Here is a 13,126-nt window from a genome sequence, read left to right as displayed (position 1 = left end):
ACAGTTGTATAGGACTTTGGTTAGGCCACATTTGGAATACTGTGTGCAGTTCTGGTCGCGACATTACCAGAAGGATGTGGATGCTTTGGAGAGGGTGCAGAGGAGGTTCACCAGGATGTTGCCTGGTATGGAGGGTGCTAGCTATGAAGAAACGTTGAGTAGATTAGGATTGTTTTCGTTGGAAAGACGGAGGTTGAGGGGGGACCTGATTGAGGTATGCAAAATTATGAGAGGTATGGACAGGGTGGATAGCAACAAGCTTTTTCCAAGAGTGCGGGTGTCAGTTACAAGGGTCACGATTTCAAGGTGAGAGGGGGAAAGTTTAAGGGAGATGTGCGTGGAAAGTTTTTTACGCAGAGGGTGGTGGGTGCCTGGAACGCTTTACCAGCGGAGGTGGTAGAGGCGGGCACAATAGCATCATTTAAGAGGCATCTAGACAGGTATATGAATGGGCGGCAACAGAGGGAAGTAGACCTTTGAAAATAGGAGACAGGTTTAGATAAAGGATCTGGATCGGCGCAGGCTGGGAGGGCCGAAGGGCCTATTCCTGTGCTGTAATTTTCTTTGTTCTTTGTCATTCATCCTTTTTAACTTCCCACCCTTTTCTTATTCCTATCTTAGCCCACCCATATTTATTTTCTGTGCATGTCCTCAGCACTAGCAACTCTACCAATGAATATTAGTAATGGATCCATTCAACGTTTATAACTTGCCATCCATTGTATTATGTATTCATGGGTTCCATTCTACCACATCACTCTTGTCCTATTAAAAAGTGATCCGCCATGAGTGATGCCACAAGAAGCCAAGAATTTGCAGGGTGTACCTCCAGAAGGGTCGACAGTTGTTTGGGGGGGGGGGCGGCTTGGCACTACCCAGTTTCCTGATGTATTAGTGGGTGGCCAACGGTGCTGGGGTGGTAGAGAATCATAAACCATATGGGGGAAGATGAAGGCAAGCTCGTTGAATGAGTCGAGCCTTTAGGCCTTAGTAAAGGCACAACTCCCACTCTGTCCAGCGAAATATACCTTAAACCTAGTGGTGGCCTCCACTTTGAAGATATGGAGGCAGCTCTGAGAAGATTACAAACTGAGTGCCATGTCATTACTGGCTCCTGTAAATGGTTACCATTTGTTTGTGCCGTCGGGTTTGGATTCGACTTTTAAGGCATGGGAAGGGAAGGGGCTGGAGTTCTTTACAAATCTGTTTATAGAAGGCCGGTTTGCCAGTTGGGTGGAGTTCTTGGCGAAATCCCAACTAGCAGGGGCACCACTGTTCCAATTGCGCAATTTAGTTTGTGGAGTTTGCCCCACATGCCCCTTGGTGGCGTAGCCTTTCCTTGTTGGATGCGATCTTACGGTTGGCAAAGACTTGGGGGGGGATATATCAAATATCTATCAGTGGACCATCTCATTGGAATCTATGTCGCTTGATCGGGTGCAGGCGAAATGGGAGGAGCAGTTGTGACCCATCTTACATGAGGATGTGTGAAGTGAGGTCCTTCGTAGGGTAAATTCCACCTCATCCTGCGCACGGCTCAGCCTCATCCAACTCCTTGCATGAGCAACTCCACAAAATGTTTGCTTTATTTTAGTTAAGAGGAGTGGTTTTCAATGTATTGCACTCCTGGCAAAAATTGTCAAGACCGCTGGAAATTGTGACACACCCAAGGGCCTCCAGTTCTAACTTCTGAAAGCCATGCTAAATACGCAAAGGAAATCAGTATCGTCACTGCTAAACTTTTTATCTTTTGGTACAAGTAGTACCTGCCCATATAAAGCAATTCACCAACTTGTTCCCCCCAGCAAAGAACGATTGTGCGAGAAACCTAGGACGGCCTGGGAACAAAAATAGAAACCGTGGCAGAATATTCATCTTGATGGTTTGAAATCTGCCCGCCAGGAACAATAGAAGGCTTGTGGAATGGCCAAACTTTGCAAACATAAGATTGTGGACATGAGCCAATGTCATGGCACTCCATACTACTGCTCCTATGTTTTGCATTCGATAACAGCATTGGTAGAGGACTGGCAACAGGTCACTTGCCATTTGTCTGGTCACCGTGATGGATGCGTGTGCAATCAATCAATCATCATTTCACATTAATCTCTGCGAACGGGGATGTTAGGAATGGGTGTTAGCAATGTAATTTTCTTCTGCAGTTATTAACACAAACTAGTTGATTTAGGTTTTGGTACTTGGAATGTATTTTGTATCACGCAGGTTAAAAGTAGCCTGATCAGATACATATAATTTAAAAAATCATTTAGAGAATTGGCACATTGATGAGTTCAGGAATTTAATTTTAATAATTCTGTGAACAATGCCACACAAGATTAACTGGTTTCCGGGGCAGCACTGCTGCCTCACAGCGCCGAGGTCCCAGGTCCGATCCCGGCTCTGGGTCACTTTCCATGTGGAGTTTGCACATTCTCCTGTGTTTGCATAGGTTTCACCCACACAACCTAAAGATGTGCAGGGTAGGTGATTTGGCCACGCTAAATTGCCCCTTAATTGGAAAAAATGAATTGGGTGCTCTAAATTTATATATAAAAAAAGATTAACTGGTTTCCATACTTAACTTGTTACAAATATGAAGTTCATAAGATTGTTATGTTTTGGGACTGACTCCTTAATTTAGGGTAAAATGGAGGAACGAAGGCAGTCGTTTGACCTGTTCCGAATTTATAATAATCTAAATTGTCACAAGTAGACTTACATTAACACTGCAATGAAGTTACTGTGAAAAGCCCCTCATCGCCACATTCCGAGTACACCGGGTACACGGAGGGAGAATTCAGAATGTCCAAATTACCTAATGGCACATCTTTCGGGACTTGTGGGAGGAAACCCACGCAGACACGGGGAGAACGTGCAGAATCTACACAGACAGTGACCCAAGCCGGGAATCGAACCTGGGACCCTGGCGCTGTGAATCCATAGCGCTAACCACTATGCTACTGTGCAATATGGTTGGATGACTTGGTTGTTAAAAGTAAAAGGGGGGTTGTCTTCTGAGAAAGAAGGTGTGAGATGGCCAAGCCTGTAAACAATGACCACAGCAGCTGTGCTGACAGTGGATAAACTATTAGTCTCCGAGTTTCTCGGGAAGTTTTAAAGTTTTATAAATGGTGATACTTTAAACACACTTTTAATTACAAAATAGAGTGGCGTCTGGGCGGGAGGGGGGGGGGGAATGAAGAGGTGTATAGAGTATATCTGATGAGCATATCTACTTGGATACAAGATCCAGGTGATTCAGGTTGCTATGAAGATGCATTTTACAAGGGGAAGTGTCTACAACAAAGCGTTATATTGGCTTGCAGGTTTCTTTAGATACCCCTGAACTTCACAGGCCAGTCTGCATGGATTTGAGAGAGAGAGAGCTCAGAGGTGCAGCCAGTCTCTTCTTCGCCACGCAGAACGTGGGTGGGAGCATGTGTTTGGATGGAACCAAGTTCTTAAGGATTGAAATGCAAGATTTTCCAAGCTTTGACGAGAGAGTGGAATTTACGGGAGTAACTCGCTATGAAAATCATTTTGGAGATCCAAACACACTATACCATCTAAAAGGATAAGGGCAGCAGATACATGGGAACACCACCACCTGGAGGTTCCTCTCCAAGTCACTCACCATTCTGACTTTGAAATATATCGCCGATCCTTCACTGTTGCTGGGTCGAAATCCTGGAACAAAGAACAAAGAAAAGTACAGCACAGGAACAGGCCCTTCGGCCCTCAAAGCCCTTGCCGCGCATGCTGCCCGTCTAAACTAAAATCTTCTACACTTCCTGGTTCCGTATCCCTCTATTCCCATCCTATTCATGTATTTGTCAAGATGCCCCTTAAATGTCACTATCGTCCCTGCTTCCACCACCTCCTCCGGCAGCGAGTTCCAGGCACCCACTACCCTCTGTGTAAAAAAACTTGCCTCGTACATCTCTAAACCTTTCCCCACACACCTTAAACCTAGTAATTGACCCCTCTACCCTGGGGAATAGCCTCTGACTATCCACTCTGTCTATGCCCCTCATAGTTTTGTATACCTCTTATCAGGTTACGCCTCAACCTCCGTCGTTCCAGTGAGAACAAACCAAGTTTATTCAACCGCTCCTCATAGCTAATGCCCTCCATACCAGGCAACATCCTGGTAAATCTCTTCTGCACCCTCTCTGAAGCCTCCACATCCTTCTGGTAGTGTGGCACATCCTTCTGGTACTCCCTTCCTAACAGCACACTAGGCGTACCTACACCACATTGAATGCAATGGTTCAAGAAGGCAGCTCACCATCACCTTCGCAAGGGTAATTAGGGATGGGCAATTAATGCTGGCCTAGCCAGTGAAACCCACATCCCGTGAAATATGGATTTTAAAAAAAACTACAATATAAATTTTTGGATGTGTTCCATCACTTCACAGTGTTTCTGAAACAACAGTCCTGACATCTGGGCGACATCTTCTGCTTGAGGTCTCTTCCTAAGATCAGGTCCAACCCACAGTGCCACGACCTCTACCACAGGTAGAGCAAGGAGACAGGTCTCCTTGGAGACTAATAGTCAATCCCAGCCAGAACGGAGATCGAACACCATGCCGTTGGCACCAATCTGAGTCACATTGGCTGTTCAGCCAACTCAGCCATGTGGCCCCTCAAGGAGTTTCAGGCATGTTGTAGCCTGGAGCTTGGGTAGTGATGGTAGAGGTTCAAATTTCTTTCCATCAAATGGCTGACCTAGTGTATTTCCTGTTCTTACCGCCTGCCGTTGGCATATGTTGGAAGGACTTACAAGTTGATACTGAACTTGCTTGGCCATTTTATGAATACATCTTCCTTGGTCATCATGTCCTTAATTGCAACTGGAACGTGGAGCTTCTGACTCTAAGGCACTCCGTCACTGCTCGACAAGATCTTTTTGGAGAAATGTGTGATTTTTATTCTCACATGATTGTCAGATGTTTAGTCAAATTCACTTTCTTGTTCTTCCTTGTTAATTTCAATTGACCACAGTTTGGTGCATTTAGTGATATTTTCATTTTGCTGCATACTGTATCGCTGTCATATTGTAAACTTGAACAAGAGCCACTCGGTCATCCCTGATGCTTCCTTATGTATGACTCAACTGTAAGATTGAGCACAGACTATCATTATTTTTATGTAGCACAAAGTTATTTATTTACTCCCTGTGGTCTATTGGTGTCATCTGGGCAGCAATGGAAGTAGGAAAGAATCATTCTGTGTATAAAAAAGACAGCTATTATAGGCAGGCCAGTCCCATATCCTAGATGATTCATCTAAAATGTCAGCTTGACTTGCTGGTTGAATTCTTGCCTCTGACAATAATAAAGGTAAAATCTCCCGTCCAGGACATGAGAATGATTTAGACTTGCATTTTGTGCGCTAAAAGTATTGCATTTACAAGAGCACCTTTCACAACCACCAGATCTCCCAAAGTCTCTATAGCCAATGACGCACTTTATAAGTGTAGTCACTGTTGTAGAAAACTTGGGTGCAAACTCCCACAAACAGCCATGTAACAGCCGCCTGTTACTAGGGGTTGGTTTAGCATAGGGCTAAATAGCTGGCTTTTAAAGCAGACCATGGCAGGCCAGCAGCGCGAGTTCAATTCCCTTACCAGCCTCCCTGAACAGGCGCTGGAATGTGGCAACTAGGGGCTTTTCACAGTAACTTCATTTGAAGCCTACTTGTGACAATAAGCGATTTGCATTTCATTTTTTTTCATTTCAGCAGCCAGCTAATCATAGAACATAGAACATAGAACAGTACAGCACAGAACAGGCCCTTCGGCCCTCGATGTTGTGCCGAGCAATGATCACCCTACTCAAACCCACGTATCCACCCTATACCCATAACCCAACAACCCAACCCCCCCTAACCTTACTTTTTAGGACACTACGGGCAATTTAGCATGGCCAATCCACCTAACCCGCACATCTTTGGACTGTGGGAGGAAACCGGAGCACCCGGAGGAAACCCACGCACACACGGGGAGGACGTGCAGACTCCGCACAGACAGTGACCCAGCCGGGAACTGAACCTGGGACCCTGGAGCTGTGAAGCATTTATGCTAACCACCATGCTACCGTGCTGCCCAATATTTTGTGATGTTGACTGAGGGATAAGTGTTTTGAAAGAGGCGAGATATATTTAGGAAGAGGGAATTTAGAAGGTAAACAATCTCTACTTTGTCCTCTTCACCCTCTTGTGGGGCTCCAGAAGGTCTCTCAGCCAGCACTTGGATGGCTGAAATGGGCAAAGTTCCCCCAAAACTGTACAGACAGGCTTCCAAACTGCAGGAGTGACATGCATATTTTAAAATACATTTATGGGATGTGGGTGTCGCTGGTTAGGCCAGCATTTATTGCCCATCCCTAGTTGCCCTTCAGAAGATGATGCCTTCTTGAACCGCTGCAGTCATTGAGGTGTAGGTACACCCACGGTGCTGTTAGGGAGGGAGTTCCAGGATTTTGCCCCAGCAACAGTGAAGGAATGGCGATATATTTCCAAGTCAGGGTGGTGAGTGACTTGGAGGGGAACCTTCAGGTGGGGAGTTCCCAGGTATCTGCTGCCCTTGTCCTTCTGGATGGCAGTGGTCGTAGGTTTGGAAGGTGCTGTCTAAGGAACCTTGGTGAGTTCCTGCAGTGCATCTTGTAGATGGTACATATGGCTGCCACTATTTGTCGATGGTGGAGGGTTTGAGTGATTGTGGAAAGAGGAGCAGTCAAGCGGGCTGTTTTGTCCTGGATTGTGTTGAGTTTCTTGAATGTTGGGGGTTTGGAAGATATGTCTCCCTGATTAGATTTTGGATGTTGAACAAATGAGGTAAAAACGTCTATCCCAAGTTCTGTCTGTCTTCCGCAGGTAAAAGGCAGTTTCCTTTCTTTTTCTCCTCCCCGTCCCACACACACATTTTCAACACTTTACTCGCTATTATTTCACCATTTCCAAAGTTTATTATTTTATGCGATATGGATGTTGCTGGTCAGGCCAGCGGCTTTAAACTCTGATTCACGTGGCTACTTCAGAGGACATTTAAGAATCGACCACATTGCTGGGGATCTGGAGTCACGTGTAGGGCAGACCAGGTAAGGAAGGACAATTTCCTTCACTAAAGGGGCATTTGTGATTCAGTGTTTGAGTTTTTAGGGAATCGCTTTCAATTTCAGATTTATTATTCAATTGAATTTAAATTCCACCAGCTGTTGTGGTGGGATTTGAATGCATGTCCCTGCAGCACTGGTTACTAGTCCAGTGACATTACCACTATGCCACCTCGTTATTCTCATAGTCTTAACTGCTGGGAAGTTTATTTCTGTATGTCAAAAACACTGGTGTTAGTTTTTGCAATTTTTTGTGGAGCATTCTGAACTATAGATGTCTTTCTGATTTGCATTTTGATAGATTCTCCTTGAGCACAACATTTCTGATATTACAATTTTGCATTACCAAGCTCAACAACTGTGTTTTGCAGAGAACAATTTTAATGAAACATCAACATTGATAAGTAAAAGTCTAGTTCCCAGGGCCAGATATGTTGGGAATTTGATGGTTCTGAAGTTCCCAGAAAACATCAGTGATTTATTTTGGGCTTTTATCAACTGCCCATATTCCCTGATCTGAAATATTTTTTCATCAAAATAAAATATTTTTCACACTAATGTTACAGTACTAAAATTAAAAATACCTTACCAGAACAATCAAACAGCAACGTGTTGTTTTCAGTGTAACAACATCGCAAGAATTTGCACCACCGCATGCAAATATTTTGTATGCCTACCTTTTTGTCAAATAACTAGGGAAAGATGTCGTTACTTTTTTTAAATGCAGAACTTTACACATTATATTGGTGGCAGTTGTATATTTTGTCTACATTTTTTTTAAGACTTAACATTGACATTAGGTTTCCATTGGGTAATTTTGTATAATAATAGGGTAATATCAGGATTAGGATGTACTAGAGGCAGCCATGGAATAGGTAGACTGCATCCTTTTTAAAAAAAAATAAGCTTTTTAAGGGCCAGTGAAGGCTCAATTGTCCAGGATACGGAGACTATCCATCCCACTGCCAAAAACAGGTGGCAATTTGCAACATGTGCAGTATGTGGAGTATTAACCCTTATTTCTGTGCAACTAGCCACCTACTATTTGGAATGTTTTCACAAGAAAATTAATCAGACGCTTTGTACAACTGTGAAAGGGAAATTTAAAAAAATAAAACATTGTGTGAATGGTGGGCAGAAAACAAAACATGTAGAATTCCTTAGATCAACTGTCTTTAACTTCCTAATTATGTTGAACTTCAGTGTGGGTGGAAACGAAGGACACCTGCTTCAACAATTTAAGTTCCTTATTCCACCTAGCCTTTTAAAAGTCATTATGGGTTAAGCCTATGAGCATCTAAAACATACCAACAGAAATGTTACAGGTTCTATTCCTGTTACTGAGTTAGCTGGTCTCCGAGTTCTTGTTCAGCAAATGGATAAAATGACCAGGGTACGGGTGGCATATGGCACAGTGGTTAGCACTGGGACTGCGGCGCTGAGGACCCGGGTTCGAATCGCGGCCCTGGGTCACTGTCCGTGTGGAGTTTGCACATTCTCCCCGTGTCTGTATGGGTTTCACCCCCACAACCCAAAGATATGCAGGTTAGGTGGATTGGCCATGCTAAATTGCCCCTTAATTGGAAAATAAAAAATTATTGGCTACTCTTTTAAAAAAAAAAATTTAAATGACCAGGGTTCCCACTTCTCATCAGAAATCTATTTCAGAGCTACTCTCCCAACATTGGTTGTGTACCCGCACTTCATGGTTGAGGCTTATTCCTGAGGAATAACCACTTTGAGATGTCAGAGGGTCACTCCTATCCTGGGTTCCAGCAAGGAGACACCGCCTTCAGGGAGCAGAAAAGGTTATGTTTATGTATTTGGAAGAAAACTCGTATTTTAATATAACATGCAAATTCTTTATAACCCGTGTTTGAATAAAGGTTGGTGCCCATGCTTCTGTGAAGAATGTAAAATTATGCAAAGATGCTACAATAATTTAAAAACAGATGCTGCAATCCCTATTCTCCCACAGGAAGATTGTGTCCAATTCTGGTCGCCACACTACCAGAAGGATGTGGAGGCTTTGGAGAGGATGCAGAAAAGGTTTACCAGGGTAATGCCTGGTATGGAGGGCATTAGCTATGAGGAGAGGCTGGATAAATTCCGTTTGTTCTCACTGGAACGACAGAGGTTGAGGGGTGACCTGATGTCTACAACATTAAAATTATGAGGGGTATGGACAGGGTGGATAGTCACAAGCTTTTTCCAAGGGTGGAAGAGTCATTTACTAGGGAACATAGGTTTATGGTGCATGGCAAAGTTTAGAGGAGATGTGCAAGGGAAGTTTTTTTTACACAGAAGGTGGTGAGTGCCTGGAACCCGCTGCCGGAGGAGGTGGTGGCAGCAGATACAATATTGACATGTAAGGAGCATCATGACAAATGTATGAATAGGATGGGACTACAGGGTTACGGACCCTGGAAGTGTAGAAGATTTTAGGTTATACGGGCAGCATGGTCTTCGTGGGCTTGGAGGGCCGAAGGGCCTGTTTTATGCTGTACTTTTCTTTGTTTTGTAAATCTTTGTGCAACTTAACATATCACAACAGAGCAACTGAAGAATGTTGCAGCTTTAAAATAACCAATGAAAGATATCGATTATTGTTTGGATACCGAGGTGAAGGGCTAAGTGGAGGACAATCGTAATTTGTTGAGGCAAATAAAAATGTTGCACCTTCCCTGGGTTTTAAAATATTGATGGTTTCTCAGAAAGAAAAGGCTGAATGAAGTCCCCATGAGCAATAGTTACCCTCACATCGTGATCAGTGCCACAGTGGTGATCATTTGTTGGTGAGGTAAGTAAACAGCCATATGTTTTCCATATTTCTGACCTGCACTCATAGGAATTGGATCCTGGATGCCAGGAGAGATATGCAGCTCACCTGATTTCTTAGTGTGCCACTGAGACTATGAATACTGGCCTCTGGTTGTAGTGTGGTTGCATTATAGATGCAAAAAAAAAATGCTCAGTACTGCAGTTGGGGATGGCATGTGTGCAGAATGTCTAAGATGATGCAGTTGGAGATTGAGGAGAGCAGTGGATGGAGGATATATAGAAAAGGTACTTGTGCCAGTGGACTGGGAAACTCACCAGTCGGCTTGCTATCTGTCCCTGCCTGTCTTTGATCTGCTGACACTCAACTATGTAATCAGCACTTCTGCCAGAAACAGCGGTGATGGGGGGAAACTTGAGCTTCGAGGAGCCGGGGTGAAAAGGGGGAGATCTCAGCATCATGATGCTGTCAGACTTGCTGAGATTTTCCAGCATTTTCCCTTTCGTTTCAGATTCCAGCATCCGCAGTAATTTGCTTTTGTGAAAAGGGGGAAGAGTGGTTTCTGACCCCTCGCACTTCAGATGGGGAGGGGGTTGGTCGCCGAAGATGTTGTCAAGTCAGGCGCATTGATGCCCTAACTTTGTCCTGGTCTTTTCCGGGCTCCGGGGACCCGTTTCTCTGCTTCGTCCTTGCCTTGGGAGGGATTTGGTTAACCCCTCCTCTGCTCCAGCTGGCTGTGGCAGTGGCTATTTAAAGATGGTTCGCTTGCAGGCGATTGAATGAGCTTTGCAGAACGCAATCCGGTCTTTCAGAGAGGGAAGGAAGCAGCACCTCTCCGGCTGGCTGCCCACCCGCCCAGGTATCTCTGCGGTCCCCTTTTGGTCTCTATAATTAGCTCTTCTCCAGCCGGCTAGCCGGAGAGATTGAGTTGAAAATCTCTAGCAACAGCATCGCCTTGCGAACCCCCCTCCCCACCTCCCTCCCAAATTGCCTGGTAAGTAGCAATCGCGCGACGCAGTTCTATTTTTTTGTTACAATTTTTCTGTCGCGGCTGAAATTAATTAAAATTAATCATTTACAAATCTCAGGATTTTTTTCCTGTTTCAGTGCCTGGTAATGCTGAGGTGGCACGTCATTCCTAATCTAATTTCACAGCCCCCCCCCCCCCCCCCCCGGAACCAGGACACCCTTTTAGTTGGAACTGCTACTTCCTCTGGCTGTGCTGCAGTGTATTAACCAGAGGTAAGCAGTCAATTCCCCCGCCCCGCCAACATTTCAGCCACGTTATATGCAATGATGTTGGGGGCGACTGCAGCATTTATTATGACGGCGGCCCTTGGCTGCTGGAGCCCACTTACTTGCCTGTTGTGTGCAGATATTCTACTGGTTTGATTTGTGACTCGGCTCTTGAAAGCCAGTCCGTTTTGCAAAGGAGGTGCAGCTTGCTTCTAAACGGACATTGGAGGGGCAGAGTCGATCATCCCTTCTGCAGTCAGCTGATGTACAAAATGCTGCATCGATTTTTTTTTGTGTGTGTGAAAATAACCCACCGCTGACACTCCAGAGTTTTACCTAATACCTATTTTGACTAAAGTTTCAGTAACTGGTGGCTAAATGGGGACCTTCTGATATGTGTGGAGGGTTCCCAAATTAGCAGTTATGCTACTCACAAAATTGGTACAAAAATGTGCACGTTTCAAATGAGGATTTGCAATTTTTTCTGTATTTTTGTTAAAGGTACATTTCCTTTTGTATCAGATTCATATAAACCCACATAGTATCATGTGGGAGAGAAGCCATTGTACTGAATTTGAAGTTCAAGGGTGTACATAAGCACTTTCAAACTAAACTATTTTTGCACTATTCAGTAGGGAAAGAGATAGCAACTGAATGAGGTGGGAATACTCAGATCCAAGCAGCACTCATGGGGAGAGAAGCAGTTAACATTTCAGAACAACTACCCGTTGTCAGAACTAAAAGAATCTGGAGAGGTAGTGGTTTTTAAGAAGTACAGAGAGAGGCAAAGGAAGGGACATTAAGGGGAATATGCACAATCATTTGATTGTGCATTAAATATCATAGAATTTATAGTGCAGGAGGAGGCGGTTCAGCCCATCGAGTCTGCACTGTCCCTTGGAAAGAGCGCTCCACACCTCCACCCATCCCCTTTATTCCCGTAACCCAATAACCCCACCTAACCTTTTTGAACACTAAGGGCAATTTTAGCATGGCCAATCCACCTAACCTGCACGTCTTTGGACTGTGGGAGGAAACCAGAGCACCCGGAGGAAACCCACGCAGACACGGGGAGAACGTGCAGACTCCACACAGACAGTGACCCAAGCCGGGAATCGAACCTGGGATCCTGGAGCTGTGAATCAACTGTGCTAACCACTGTGCTACCATGGTGCCCAAATGAAAGGGATAATGCTAAAGTGCAAAAGGGCTAATTGGAACGAGTGAAGAAGAAAAAAAAGTGAGTCGAGAGATTAGGGGGAGGATATGGCGCTCTCACTGGACTAGTGATCCAGAGCGAGATCTGGGGACATGGGTTCAAATCCTGCCACAGCAGATGGTGAAATTTGAATTCAATAAAAATCAATTAAAAGCCAAATGATAACGATTGTGGTAAAACCCCATCTGGCTCACTAATGTCCTTCAGGGAAGGAAAGCTGTGCTAGTCTGGCCTAGATGGTCCAGATCCACAGCCATGTGATGACTCTGAAATGGAGGGACATCCCGTAAAATTAGATTTGAAAAAAATACCAGCATTTCCTGCCTGACAAAATGGACAGCACAGTGGTTAGCACAGTTTCTTCATAGCTCGAGGGTCCCAGGTTTGATTCCCGGCTTAGGTCACTGTCTGTGCGGAGTCTGCACGTTCTCCCCGTGTCTGCATGGGTTTCCTCCGGGTGCTCCGGTTTCCTCCCACAGTCCAAAGATGTGCAGGTTAGGTGGGTTGGCCGTGATAAATTGCCCTTGGTGTGCAAAAAGATTAGGTGGGGTTACTGGGTTACGGAGATAGGGTGGAAGCGCGGGCTTAAGTAGGGTGCTCTTTCCAAGAACTGATGCAGACTCGATGGGCTGAGTGGCCTCCTTCTGCACTGTAAATTTTATGAAAATGGGAAGTGGTTGTGATCTGTGGTAAATAGATTACAGGACAGTATAGACTGGCTGATTAGATGGGCAGAACAGTGGCAAATGGAATTCAACCCTGAGATAATGCATTT

General features: G+C 44.8%; 1 protein-coding gene across 4 annotated transcripts in view; it reads left to right on the top strand.

The window, feature by feature from the left end:
- LOC119978057 (AMP deaminase 2-like) overlaps positions 1-13,126 on the top strand; it is a 157,494-nt gene that overhangs the window by 62,015 nt on the left and 82,353 nt on the right. The window contains exon 1 of one of the 4 annotated variants that reach the window (XM_038819414.1): positions 10,656-10,890. The exons of the other annotated variants lie outside the window; for them this stretch is intronic. The gene's annotated coding sequence lies outside the window, so the exon portion shown is untranslated. Of the gene's footprint in view, positions 1-10,655; positions 10,891-13,126 lie in introns of those variants that run through there. 4 annotated transcript variants of the gene reach the window in all.

Source organism: Scyliorhinus canicula, chromosome 15 (assembly GCF_902713615.1).
Source record: "Scyliorhinus canicula chromosome 15, sScyCan1.1, whole genome shotgun sequence".
NCBI classification, from domain to species: Eukaryota; Metazoa; Chordata; class Chondrichthyes; order Carcharhiniformes; family Scyliorhinidae; genus Scyliorhinus; species Scyliorhinus canicula.
The sequence above is the reverse complement of the archived record's forward strand: the minus strand, read 5'-3'. Positions and strand labels throughout refer to the sequence as shown.